Source organism: Pelodiscus sinensis, chromosome 15 (assembly GCF_049634645.1).
Source record: "Pelodiscus sinensis isolate JC-2024 chromosome 15, ASM4963464v1, whole genome shotgun sequence".
Classification (NCBI taxonomy): Eukaryota; Metazoa; Chordata; order Testudines; family Trionychidae; genus Pelodiscus; species Pelodiscus sinensis.
The window spans coordinates 38,038,000-38,051,428 of record NC_134725.1 but is presented as its reverse complement, the minus strand read 5'-3'; the positions used below and the strand labels follow the sequence as shown (position 1 = coordinate 38,051,428).

At 45.9% G+C, this 13,429-nt stretch overlaps 2 protein-coding genes across 7 annotated transcripts in view; one reads left to right on the top strand and one right to left on the bottom strand.

Annotated features, from left to right (window-relative positions):
- Positions 1–13,429, bottom strand: part of SGSM1 (small G protein signaling modulator 1) — a 95,686-nt gene that overhangs the window by 80,006 nt on the left and 2,251 nt on the right. The window lies entirely within an intron of this gene.
- The window catches only part of LOC102443842 (sodium-dependent serotonin transporter-like), a 49,152-nt gene continuing 43,814 nt past the window's right edge, over positions 8,092–13,429 (top strand). Inside the window, exon 1 of the mRNA XM_075897753.1 lies at positions 8,092–8,186. The gene's annotated coding sequence lies outside the window, so the exon portion shown is untranslated. The remainder of the gene's footprint in view (positions 8,187–13,429) is intronic.

Below are 13,429 nucleotides of genomic sequence, written 5' to 3'. Positions count from 1 at the left end.
TCAGCAGAAATCTTGGAAGGATGCTGATGCAGATACAGCTCTGATCTGGGGCTCAGAGAGCTGGGTTCCATTCTTCCATTCACTAGACTCCCTGAACGACCTTGGACAAGTCACTCATGTCCCAGTGCCCACATCTGTAATACTGCTGTTGCCCTATGCTGAGCTGCAGGAGATGTCTGTGGCCTTACAGATTGGCTGCCCAGTGAAGGAAAATCAGTGATGAACAGACGGAGCACATGTTAAATGTAACCGACTTTATTTACACATCAGCATCAGCCCTAGAACAGAGATGGTCACACAACATGCAGGCAATCCCTTTCCATGAATAGCTCAGCCTAACACCAAGGCCCAGATCCCAGGGGAAGCAACACTACTTCCAGGCACTAGCCCAGAAAGAGGCCAAGGCAGAGAGCAAACTCTCACACAGCTGCCTCTCCCTCAGCCTCGTGTAATGAGAACACCATGCAGGATGTCTTGACAAGGCTTTTTTTTTAAATATGTGCAAATGCAAATACATGTGGGTGGGCAACAGCACCTGCTATAGTGAGACCTGCCATATAAACACTCCCTTTTTGCCACCTCTAGCCTTCCTTGTATACCTCACCTGGAAGCTCCTGGGAGCAGCCACTGTTTTCCCCCAGGGGCACATACTGTGCCTCGCACAACTTGGCCTCAGACTTGCCTGGGGACTCTGTAATAAATAATGCTATAATGCTGTTGTAAAAAGAGGCCATCTCTGCATCTTTGCCATGCTTGTGGTTGGTGATCTGTCACCCTGGAGGGGTGAGCACACTAGACCAGATTTTTAAAGACTGGCCCCCGTTTTGAATCTGCAGTGGGAGCACACTGATGGGGGGCAGTTTTACCCCTCCAAGTCTGGCAGAACCAAATAATCTCATGGAAGGAAACTGTGATGAGCACTGTAGTTTGGATCCCAAGATGCCATTCCCAGCCCACACCGCAACAGCTGAGAGATACCTGGAGTCCAGGCACACCCCTGGGGGGTTCTATCACAAAGCTATACCAGCCTCCTCCCAGCTGTTCTTCCAGCATCTCTGTGCCCCAGCCCCCATCTCACTTCCAACCCCAACACAAAGCCTCTTTGCTTTGATTGTAATGGCACAGCTCAGAGGTCTCAGAGATGGTAGGAAAGCGAGGAACAATCTAATAAGATGAGCCTTTGACAAGAGTGCGGCGGAAAGAGAAGCAAAGGCAGGGAAAGTGATTTGCCTGAGGTCATCTGGCACATTAGTGGCTGAGCAGGGGATTGGCTCCTGGTCTCTTGAGCCGGAGTCCAAATTCTATGCCACTAGGACAAAATCAGTAGGAACAACACAGGACAAAATAAGCCCATGGTGTAGCAAACAAGCCAGGCACTGGAAATGTCAGAAGGCAGCCGGAAGGCTGTTTGGAATCTAGAATCCCTGTTCACAATTATTCCAACTATGCCATTGTGGAAGGGTTATTTGTAACTTTTATTCCATGCCCATTGTCTGAACATGCCTGGGACTCCTGTTTCAAAATGCCTGCACCTAGTCATGAAACAAGTGCCCAGAAAAGCTGCCTTTCAGTGCCATCTCCAACGCATGGCAGGCTGACACAACTTCCTGCTCAGGTTAGCAGCAATATTCATGCCCTGCCTGAGCAGGGCTCCCTCCCTCCCCCCACACACATACACCTGGGGTTGCAATCTTTGTTTCCTGTGGTGTTGATCATATATTCAACAAGTTCTTCCTTGAGCCATTTTAACTGCCAGCTTTGGTGCCTCTAATTTAAGGATGGAGGCTCCAACCCAGCAGTCCTCATTCAAGTCTCAATTCAACAGAGTCCTTAAGGGAGACATAAAATGAGACATAAGGACATGTTGAATTTTAAGCACATGTTTAAATGCTTTGCTGAATTGGGGCCTCACTCCTTTAACAGCCAAAGCGCCAGTTAAAAGGAATGCAGCATTTGTTCATGCGATGGCATAAGTTTATGATTTTGTAAGAAGCTATGGCCACGTCTCCATTTACCGGAGGATGACGCTCTAGCGACTGATCCTCCTGGGTTTGATTTAGCGGGTGCCAGTACTCCTAGTTGTCACAAGGAGTAAGGGATATCAACAGGAGAGTTTCTCCCGTCAACCTCTTGCTATGGAGCCGTCCTAGAAAATCTGTGCAAGGGACGTCACAGTTCACATAGCTGAAGTTGCTTATCTTACATCAATTTTTTCCATCAGTGTAGACCTGGCCTATGGAATCTTCAGGGAGACAGAGGCCAAAGGCAACTGTGGGTACATCTACTCTACAAAGAATTTGAACAGAATTCACCAGCAGCACAGTTCAATCAGCAGTAATGCCACTGTTTTGTCAGCAGGCCATCTAGCTGGTATTTTTCAGTGACAAAGCTGCAAGACTGGCTTTTTATTACCCCAAAGACAGAAGCCACGCTGGTAAAACACCTTCACCCTTGCGACAATGTCCCTTTATTGGACTGGTGACTAGATTCAGAGAGCTGAAATCTCTTCTGTCTTTCATGTTGTTGCTTTAACAGATGTCACTGCCTACAGCTCTGAAGCGACACACGTTTCCACAGGATACAGGTGGTAACCGCTAGCATCTGCGGTGATACAGAGCCCAGCAATAATCCATGTGTCAAGTGGTTTACCTGTTAGAAGTCCCAAGGAATGATCAGTTTAGTGCACAAACACTGCAGCAAAGCTAAGTGATGTAGGGGACTGCAATCTAGCCCCCTCCAATCGTGGTGCAAAGCAGTTCCCAGGAATTCATCTGCAGAGATTTTGCCTCAACCTAGGGACCAGTGAGCATTTAACCTCAACAGGGCTGGATGGCTCAGGACATAGAATCATAGAATCATAGAATAATAGGACTGGAAGGGACCTCGAGAGGTCATCGAGTCCAGCCCCCCCCCCTCAAGGCAGGACCAAGCTCTGTCTACACCATCCCTGACATAGACCTTCCACCTCCAGGGCACAGTGGGTATGAATTCAGCCTAAGTCAATCATACCCCTTCGAAGGCTGATTGGTGGCCAACGTTGAGAATCTTGGTTCAATTCCTAGTAGACACCTGAAGAATCACACAACCCATCACAACAAATGTCTGTCTAGTGGAGAGCTTTTGCAAAGACCCAGGGAGAGATAACCCTGGAGTTCCTCCGGGTCAGGATTGAGGCCCACTGGTGGTGCAGTGCCGGGAAATGAATATTTATTATTCTTGGTATTACGGGCCTGAAAGATGCCATGGTGAACAAAAGACAGCTCTTACCCAAGAAGTTGACAACCCAAGATAAGACACAACAAATGACACAGACTGGCAGGGGAGTACCAGGAAACCATTTGCCGATACAAGTGACAGGCAGCGGTCACAGCGCACCACCATGCTGTAGCTGTGCCGCAAGTCATTACATGACTTCAGTCTCCTTGGGGCTGCCAATCCAACACCTTTCACAAGCATCAGATTTGCTTTTACATTGCAGGGATAAAGGCAACAGAGTTGTTAATCTGGTTCCTTTAGAAAATAGAACCACAACACCCTGTTTTATCTGCTGTCTTTATCACATTTACAATATCACGATGTAGGTGCTTTTAACAACTGGCTCATAGCCTTTCCAGCAATGAACGGTCTGATTATTCCAAGGGCAGGTGCCAAGCAGGCCTCTAAAGCACCCTGCAAGCTGCAGCCAAAGTCTGCTGCTTATCAGCTTGAGAGTTTACTAGCTGACCATTAAATAAATAACCAAATGAATTGTGCTCTGCTCGGTTAGACCGCTGCCAGCCCCTGAACGCACAAACCATCCCTATCCCAAGACTGCACAGGCTCTGTTCATGTCCACAAGGTCACTAATGAACTCTTCCCAGAGAACTTTGGCATAGTGTAGTCACTGGGGGTTGGGGCCGGCCCACAACATTTTGGCACCTGAGGCGGGAAGCTCAAATGATGCCCTCATGCCACCTTTTCTCCTGCCTGCCTGTTATGTCTCTTGTGCCCTCCTTCCTGCAGCACGGCACTCCACCATCTCTGTGCATCTAGAGCAGAGAGAATGCGTATGCACCAGCAGCAGACGCAATTTTCTACACTCTAGAACCTAGTGGTACCCCCCTCACCCCCCACACACACACACAGCCTGGCACCTGACGTAGCTGTCTCAATTCGCCTCATGGTAAGGCCATCCCTGCTAGGGGTGCATCTAGACAGCGGTGTTATTTCGGGATATTTCCGGTATCCTGAAATAGCATTTTCTACATCTTGACAGTGCTCCCATTATTTCAAAATAGCTTTTGAAATAACGGGCGTGCTATTCCGATTTCCCTATAAACCTCGTTCCATGAGGATTAAGGAACATTTCAGAATAGCGCTCTATTTCAAAATCAGCTATTTCAAAATTAACTCGATATACTCTACACAATTTGCGTAGCTCAGACTGCGCAGCTTATTTCAAGCTAAGGGTGCAGTGTAGACGCACCTTGGGTTACCTGCAAAAACCACTTTACTGGACAACCTGACACTAGGGAATTATTGCTACCATGCACACTCTAGAGACTAGGAACTGATCACCATGCAAAATGCTGCCCCCAGGCATGCTAGGGTAAATCCACAGTAGAGATGTAAAATCACATTCAATTGGTTAACCATTTAAAAATTATGTTTAACCGGTTAACCGACTAATTGGGGCACGGGCAGGGGGCCACTCCAGTCTCCCATCCTTTGCCTGCCAGGGCCAGGCTAGAACACCACTCCCCTCTCCCTGCCTTAAGCAGAGGCTGCTCCAGCCCAGTCAGAGTAGCCCCTGTCTACAGGGTGCCCAGACTCCAAATGACTGGAGCAGTCCTTGTTCACGGCAGTTCCACGGCTGGAGCATCCTCCCTCTCACAGCCAGTGATGTAGGGAATTGCAATCTTGCGCACGGGGAAGAGAGCAGCACAGATAGAAGAGCAGTGCATGTTAAGTAGCTTTTAATTAGCTAATCAAGTAGCTGATGGATTTCTATCGACTACTCGATTAGTCGATAAGGGGAGGCGGGTGCTCACTTCCCCCACTGCGGTTCTGCAGTTTAAACATAGTAGGGTTAGCTCCCGAGGGTGGTGTAAGCCGGGACTGAGCAGTCTCGTCTTGTACCAGCTCCGAGACCGCTGTGCCTCTGCGTTTTAAATGCAATAAGTCTGCCCGGCTCTTACCACATTTAAAAGGCAGAGCCATAGCAGGGGAACCGGCGTGAGCCAGTTCTGAACGCTGGCCCTGTGCTCCCTGCAACACTTTTGCCTTTGAAGTGTAGCAACAACCCTGGAGTGGCGCACTTATCGATTAGCCGATTAATCTAAATTTAACATCCCTAATCCCAGCTAGCCTAGGTTTATCAGGTAGTCAACTACTCGACTAGTTGCTTACATCCCTAGTAGTGCAAAGCAGCTCCTAGTTGACAGTTAACCAGAACCGGTAAGCATGACTCATTAAGGTGATTTGGACTGGTATAGGTGAGAGCTGTAATCCACAAAACCAGATTCTCAGCTGGAAAAAATCAGCATAGCCCCACTGAAACCAAGCCAAGACTCTGGTCCTTTTTGCATAATGTTCACATATTGCCTCTCCCGAGCTAAGAAGTTGTTGGCTGCTACTGCCTTAGCCTGGTCTGAAGTGTGCACCGGGTGGATAGTTCCCAGGCTCACACACAGGCAAAAGCAGATCTGTCATTTAATAAATAAACAAACATGGATAGGTGCAAATCCTACTGAAATTTTACTTTCAGTTGCATTCACGCAAAACTACTGAAGTGAGAGCTGTTACTCCAGATTTACCTCAGAGACACTGGACTTTGGCCCATCCTTTCCACATTATATTTAATAAACAAATAAATCCTTCCATATGCTGCCTGCAATTCCAGGATCCTCAATGACACATTGAAAAGTATGCTTCACTGATACAGGAGTACTCAAACAGCCAGCCCAGGAACATATTAATAGAAGCAGAATAAATATTCTGGGTTAGCCAGAGCAGCTACATCAGTGGGAACAGTCATTGCTGTTAGTAATTTCTCTCTTGCTCCAGTGACAAGAAAGCTTAAAATTTCTTTGAAAGAGAAGCACTGGCGACCAAATGTAAAGAGAGAAAACAGCACTGCCAAGCAATCAAAAAACTCTGAGTACGACCCAGAAAATAATGAGGGATTTTTTTATTATTATTAAAAGTGTTTCATTCTTTTTATATGACTTCAGGGTTCAGGTTTTCTGGCTTTTCTTCCCCACCATAAAGGCTGGGAAACTTCCATTTAAAAAAAAGGAAATTACATGAGAATGTCAATCACATGACTCATGGAGTAAGGACTTCATAGTAAAATCCCAAGAACTGGCAACACAGAAAAACCTAAAATACCTTGAAAAGGCTTTGTTTATCTAATCAAATAACCCCCTGCCTCAAGCCCTGCTGTAGATGGTCTCCTGATGGGCTATTTACAATTTTGCTTTTAAAAATAATTGTCCAAGCGAACTGATCCAAGAAATGCTTCAAATCAGAGGAGCATCATAATGTAGCCTCAGTGAGCCAAGCATATGCTGGCCTCCAGCGCCAGAGAGGCAATGGATCTTCGAGGCCTGCCCAGGGGCTGGAGTGAATCACACCAGCGTAGGCCCCATCATTTACCCAGAAAAAGGGTCTAATTTTCTTCTCACTGACCACTGTTAATGCTGTAGGCCCAGATTCATTGCTAGGCACGACTCCATTAAAGACACTTTTCCAGCAGAGAATCCTGCCTACAGATTTCAATGTAGTTACACCAACGAACCCAGCCATTACCAGGGCTCTGGAGTTTCCAGTGGGAAGGGTGACTTCCATCTACCTCCATGGGCAGAGACCCACGCTTGCACTGCACTCACAGCATCCAACTGTTTAACCACATTTCCACTGAGAGATGTTCAGCAGCTGGATATTGCTGTAGTCAATGAACCGCTAATTTCAACCCTTTGACTCAACCTTTGGGTTTTCTGGACATGTTGTTTAATAGTTTATAGCCACTTATTAACTACAGCATAACACCTCCATCATCTGCCATATAAACCCCATTGCTGTCCATGGGTTTGTACAGGATTACTCCAGACTGAGCCAGTCTATACGACTCTGGAATTTCCTGACTCTTCAGAGCTTGATTGTTTTGTGCCCTTTTTCCTTCCTCTGCCCACCTTACTGTTGCCTCAGTGTCAACCCTTCCACATAGACCATGCAAGAGATTTGCAGATCTTTATGCCGGCCAACAAGTATTCCACATGACCTGGCCATATCGCTAGTTAGTTTTCATTTGGGAAATATGTTATGTCTATATATATCACAATGTTCAATGGGGCAATTCACTGATAGCTGCCTCTCATTTTTCTTTTACAAACACATACAAACTAAATGCAAAGGTTGATGTTCATGCAACATGAAGATGGGGTGAGCAGCCAACACAGAACCACCAAGTGACCAGGAGTCAGGAAATGCCAGAGTCTCACAGGTAGTTCAAATCTTGAGGAAACCAGGTACAAACCCGCTCATTTACACCAGGTCTGGACTACCTGTGAGACTCTGGCATTTCCTAACTCCTGATCACCTAGTGGTTCTGTGCCCTCTGCTCACCCTGTCTTGAACTTGTCCTGTGGTTTCTACTTGCAAACATTTAATTTGTGCACTATGCACATGTGTAGTAGGATCTGTGCCTGTTTTCCTCATTCCGTGCAAACTTGCAGACACGGATATTGGTGGTGTTGGTGAACATGTGAAAGATGCTTCACTCTGGTAATTTCTTGACTTTCGAAGGCGTGATCCTTCAGCTGCAGCCCAGTCACAGCACAGCCTGCACCATGCAACTGGCAGCCAGGAAATAAAGAACATGAATGTTACGCTGATGTTTGTTTTGATTTTGTTGTCTCACCAGTGCCACATTTGCCAAACATGGATGCTGTTTGCAAGTGCGCTCTTCCCAGCCTGTCTTGCTTTGAAGCCATAATGCTGAGTTTGTGACAAGGCAGGCATTTCCATGGCAACCGACTGATGCCACTAGCACAAGAGGATGACTTCATGGCGGCCTCAAATCAAGGCTGGACTGGGAGGGGAAGAGGAAGTCTTAATTGAAGCAGAGATCTTCCGGAAGTGCTATCAAAGGGAACATGGAAAAGGAGGAAGCAAGAAAATTGGGTATGATATGAAAGCTCCCCCAGGTAAGGTTTGCTGGAATCTGAGAAAGCGGCTGTAAGCAAGTGATTTCATCATCAGCCAGTCAGAAAATGGCTCCCTAGTGATTAGAAATACTGTTTTCAGCAGAGATCAGCGCAGACATCCAAATCTTCCTTTATAATTAGTAGCTTTCATTATAAACTGACAGCATTTCAGTCTCATGTTGGTTAGATCTGAGCAGTTCTTACAGCTGAATCACCGTTTGTTACTGTCTTGACAATAGTTAATTCTCAAAAACTGATTCTGCTTGAAAGCCCGATAATTTTAAAAGACAATGAACAATTTGCTAACAATCCAGAAATAAGTGAGTTTGCATTGGCTCCAGTAAGCCAGTATTTCAGGAGGACTGGTGGACACAGCCCAAGAATGCAGACACAAGCTGTGCAAACATTGATATTGCTGACAATTTTGCATAACTTAGCTGCCAACTCAACAACAAGGCTTGTGTAGCAAAGAAATAAACGTAGGAGGTGGGAGGATGAGTGATTGATTTTTGGCCATCTAGCCCAGAATGGTATTACATAAAACCTTCAGCAGAACTCATTCAAGCTATAAAAGAAGCAAAAGAGCTCATCTAATAGATAAAAACTATAAAGCATTGTTAATGCACTAGGATGTGACCAATCAATAATTAAAGAAAAAAATCTAAGGCGAGGCAGTACAGTGTACAGTACAGGGAAACCAACTGTTTATTGATAAAACATTTAAAAATGTCTATTTGCTGAGTGGCAAGTGAAAAAAGCAGTCTCAACAGATGAATAAATAGAATAATTAGAGAGCTGATTTTCCTGTTTCAGGCATTTATTTCATGCATGACGGCTGTTCATGTAATTAGCTCCTTCTAAGCACACTGTGGGCTTGACTCCAGAGGTTCTGGGCCAATTTTTATAGTGTGGGGACTGGAAACCATGTAGTTGGTTGTTATTACCACTCCAAGCCAAGGAGTGCTGCTGCAGCACCTGCCGCAGTTCCAGCTCCCCTGCCTCTCATGTGCCTTTCACGTTTTAACAGAGCATAGTGAATGTAAAATGCAGCCATTTTGATCTGCTATCTTTACCTTTTGCACTAGTGTAAATGACAGCACAAAGTATGGGGAGGTAAAGAACTAAGGACAGCTGTGAATGGATAAAAATTTTTATCCACATCTGTATTTGCAAAAATGAATCACGATATCTACATTGACCTCCGCAGATGTGGATACCTGCAGGTATCTGCACATTTGCAGAGTTCTATATACAAAATTCGTATTTGCCTCCATATCTGCAAAAATGAGCAAGGAAGTCTTAGGGGTGCAACAAAGAGAGGAAATTCCTGCAGTGCTGCTATCCTGACCCAATGTGAGCCCTAGTCTTCTGGCTTGACCCCAAAAAGAGCATTCAATTCAGACAGGAAAAATCGGGTTAAAAAATATGAAGCAGATCCAATGAGCAGCAGAAGAGAGGGCAATGCTGCACCAAACAAATATGCCTAGGAGCCACCTGTTTTAATGATCAGGAACATCACTAAATAATTAGCTGCATAGCCCAGAGACCCCTATTTTCTCAGATGCTTTTCTGACTTCTAATGGACAAAAACAGTGGGAAGAGAAATGCAGCTCCTGAGCTCAGCAAGGCCAGACTGCATCTTGCTGAATCTGGATCTTAGAGACAAGCCTCCATTGACGTCAACGGCAGTAGGTCCAGCCATCTAATGCCTTCACCTCCCTCAAGCCTTTGCCAACAGCACAGTGACCTGAGTAAAGAGAAACTATATATTTGGATGCTGCACTCAATGCTCAGGTCCTGCCAGAAAATCCCATGCAAAGCATTGAAAATAAAAGAAAAAAGCAAATGTTTTGCAATCCAGTATAGGTGAATGTTGGGAAATTCTGCAGGGTTTCTATATCTCTTGCACAGATGACACTGAAAAAGGCTATTACAATAATGCACTCAGCTTGAGGCCTATTAAACAAAAAGCAAATATTAGTCTGTGCCATAGGCTGACATTCATGCACCCCAGATGGGATGACTAGAGCTATTTCACTTGGCCACCGTGTCCTTCCTCTTTCCCCCCCCCCCCCCACCTCCTCTTCATGTCTCCTTTGATACAGACTTCATCTTTGGCTGATTTTACCTGGACCCACTGAAATGTTGCATCACATGGCTGCTCATCTGTGCAACAGAATGGCACTGAATAAAGTGCTAATCCCAGACTGTGGAACACACTCCCCCAGAAACTAAAGACCATCACAAACTAGGGATGTTAAATATTGGTTAACTGAATAGTTGAGTAACCTCATGAAATTTTATTGGTTAGTCGACTATTCTGTAGTCCCCGGGGGCAGGGCCGGCAGCCACTGTATCAGAGGCAGCAGCATGTGGTGCCAGATGGGAGCTAGTCCGCAAGGGGAGCCAGTTTAAAAACCAGCTCCCCTCGCAGATCAGCTGCCTGTTGTCTTGTGCTGAGAAAAAGGCAGCAGCGCAGGGTGGCAGAGGTCTCTGTCTGGGGGCGGTCTGAGCTCCCGGACCCAGTGCAAGCCAGAACTGAGCTGAACTGCCTACCTGCCCAGCTCTTAATATACTTGAAATGCAGAGCTGAAATGGGAGTAGGTCCCTGACCCAGTGTGAGCCAGGACTGAGCCAAGCTGCTGGCCTGCCCAGCTCCTAATACACTTCAAATGCAGAGACACAGCAGGGGTAGGTCCCAGACCCATTGCAAGCCAGGACTGAGCACTAAAAAATGTACTGGTAGGGAGGAGAGAGAAGGAAATGTGTGTAGTCAATAGCATTAATCTATAAGCTTTTGCTTATCGGTTAAACGGTTAATCAATATACTATTACATCCCTATCACAAACCTTACTGTCATCTACCCCACGTGCAGGGCACATTTCTTCAACCTGTCTTCTCTAGCACACTCAGAGCTATGTGCACATTTAAAAAAACAAAAAACAACGCCCCTCCCTGGGGAGAGAATGAACTACACAACTGTGCTACCATGATGAGGGCAGGATCAGAACCAATGCAGAACAGATTTCCAGACCTGAAGATCATGCCCATTGTTCGAACCTGTGTTATCAAATATTACTCATCTTCTTTGCTATCACCTGCCTGCCATGAGAGTTTGCCTTCTCGTTCTGTGTTCACCCTTTCTATTAATCTCAGTTCAGGAGGGGTTACAGAAGAACTGTTAAATGTCATACCCTTCTTCCAGTTTAATAGCAATTGTCAGGGCAACGAGAAGTTTCTTTCCATCATGCTTGTCGCAACAAGCGTACGTGTGGGTAAGGGCACAAACTGGTTGGTTTGTTGTTTGGCTGCTCAACTGCGTTTGTCCATTTTCCTGGAAATAATTTTTTCAATTTTTCAAACTTTGTTAAAAATGCAGGATGTTTAGTTGATAAAGTGACTAGACAAGGCAGGAAATCCAGAGACCTCAATTCTGTTCTTGGCAGTGCCACTCACTCCCAGAATAATCACTTCCTCATCTCTGAAAAAGGGGGCTCAGAATGCTTATCCACCCTGGGGAAATATTTCAAAGTGAGAGGAGCTGCACGAGTGTTGCAGTTATACATGACATAGTGTGCTCTGTCCGAGGCACAAGTTGGCAGCACAAGACTGGGACAGTAGAAGCTCTTAAACTAAACAGACTGTATGGATGTCTTAAAAGGGAGACCATAAAGCCATTCAGGCCTGAACTTAAGCCCCCGAGCTGTCCCATGTTGTGGGCACTCACACAGCACTGACGTGCACATGCATGCCCTTCTTGTGAGCAACACAGAAGAGCTGCAGTCAGGATTCTGAAACATTTTGACATGCTGCTAACTTATACAAAGGAAGCAGTCAGGCAGAAGACAGGAACAAGTTGTACTGGGGGAGGTCTAGGCTGGATATTAGGAAAAACTATTTCCCTAGGAGGGTGGGGAAGCACTGGAATGGGTTACCTAGGGAGGGAGTGGACTCTCTATCCCTAGAGATTTTTAAGTCCTAGCTTGACAAAGCCCTGGCTAGGATGTTATAGCTGGGGTTGGTCCTGCTTTGGGCAGGGGGCTGTACTTGATAACCTCCTAAGCTCTCTGCCAGCCCTAGGATTCTATGATTAAAAATTAGAGTCATTCCTGCCACTGGGACAAACACTGTGCTGTTCTGCTCTGCTGGGGTGGGGGGTATCAGCATTGTCAGCAACCAGCAGCAAAACCATATATTTACACAACACCGGACAAAGGACTCTGTACCTCCAATGTTAGAAGGGCCAAGCGTGCAAATGCACACCACCTGCAATGCTCAGCAACCCAGCAATCAGCCAGAAACACTGAAGACAACATAGACCCCGCATTCAAGCTGGCATTGAATATAGTTACATCCATTACTATACTCTGCTATGCTGGATTTTTGGTTGGCTTTCTTTATTTGATTCTGCGAGATATGAGTATGGACCCACAGTGACATACCACACTTATATGGTAATATAAATACCAATAATTCTGCTCCTCTTTGCAAGTCCCACACTGTCAAAATAGAAGAGAAAGGGTCCACGCACAATCTGTGCAATATACATTCCACTTGCGGGTTCCAAAGAACGAGGGGGCTCCCGCGGGCTGCACTTCCCTGATTAGATGGAGCCAAAACAACTGTTAAAATGATCACTAAAGCACCGTTTCTGGCGAGGAGGCAAGGGGTGAAGGTGACCTGGGACTTGGGTTAAGCCCAGAATCCTATCACCCCAAAAGATGCTGCTTTGCCTTCTTTTTTAAGCAGAGTAAATATTGGGCCTTTGAATTAGGGATGTAAAAACGTGATGTTTAACCAGTTAACCAATTAAAGGGAAGACTGGAGGGGTTCCATTAAGGGTGATGCTTACCAGTTAACCTTTCACATCCCTCCCATGAGTTTTCTCAAAGGAGCTGACTAAAACCCTGAAAAGAGGGAAAAATAAAGGATCAAGACAGCTGAACCTGGGTGCTAAGTTCCCAGGCTCTGCTCACACAAACGACTCATGTCTGCAATTCCACTATAGACAAAGTGTATGCTTTCCTTGGGATGCTCTCACTTGGGAGAGGCAAAACGAGACAAGGGGCAATCTAGCAAAGCACCTCCAGGCAGTACACCTCCAGGACGGCTGCTAACACAGCTCTCTCCCCAATCAACCCAAGGAGAATGTAGCTGTGTGTTATCAAAGCATAGCCTTTAATGGTTACAGCACTGAGACTGGGAGCTCTTTGGGATAGGGGCTGTCTCTTTATTCTGTCTG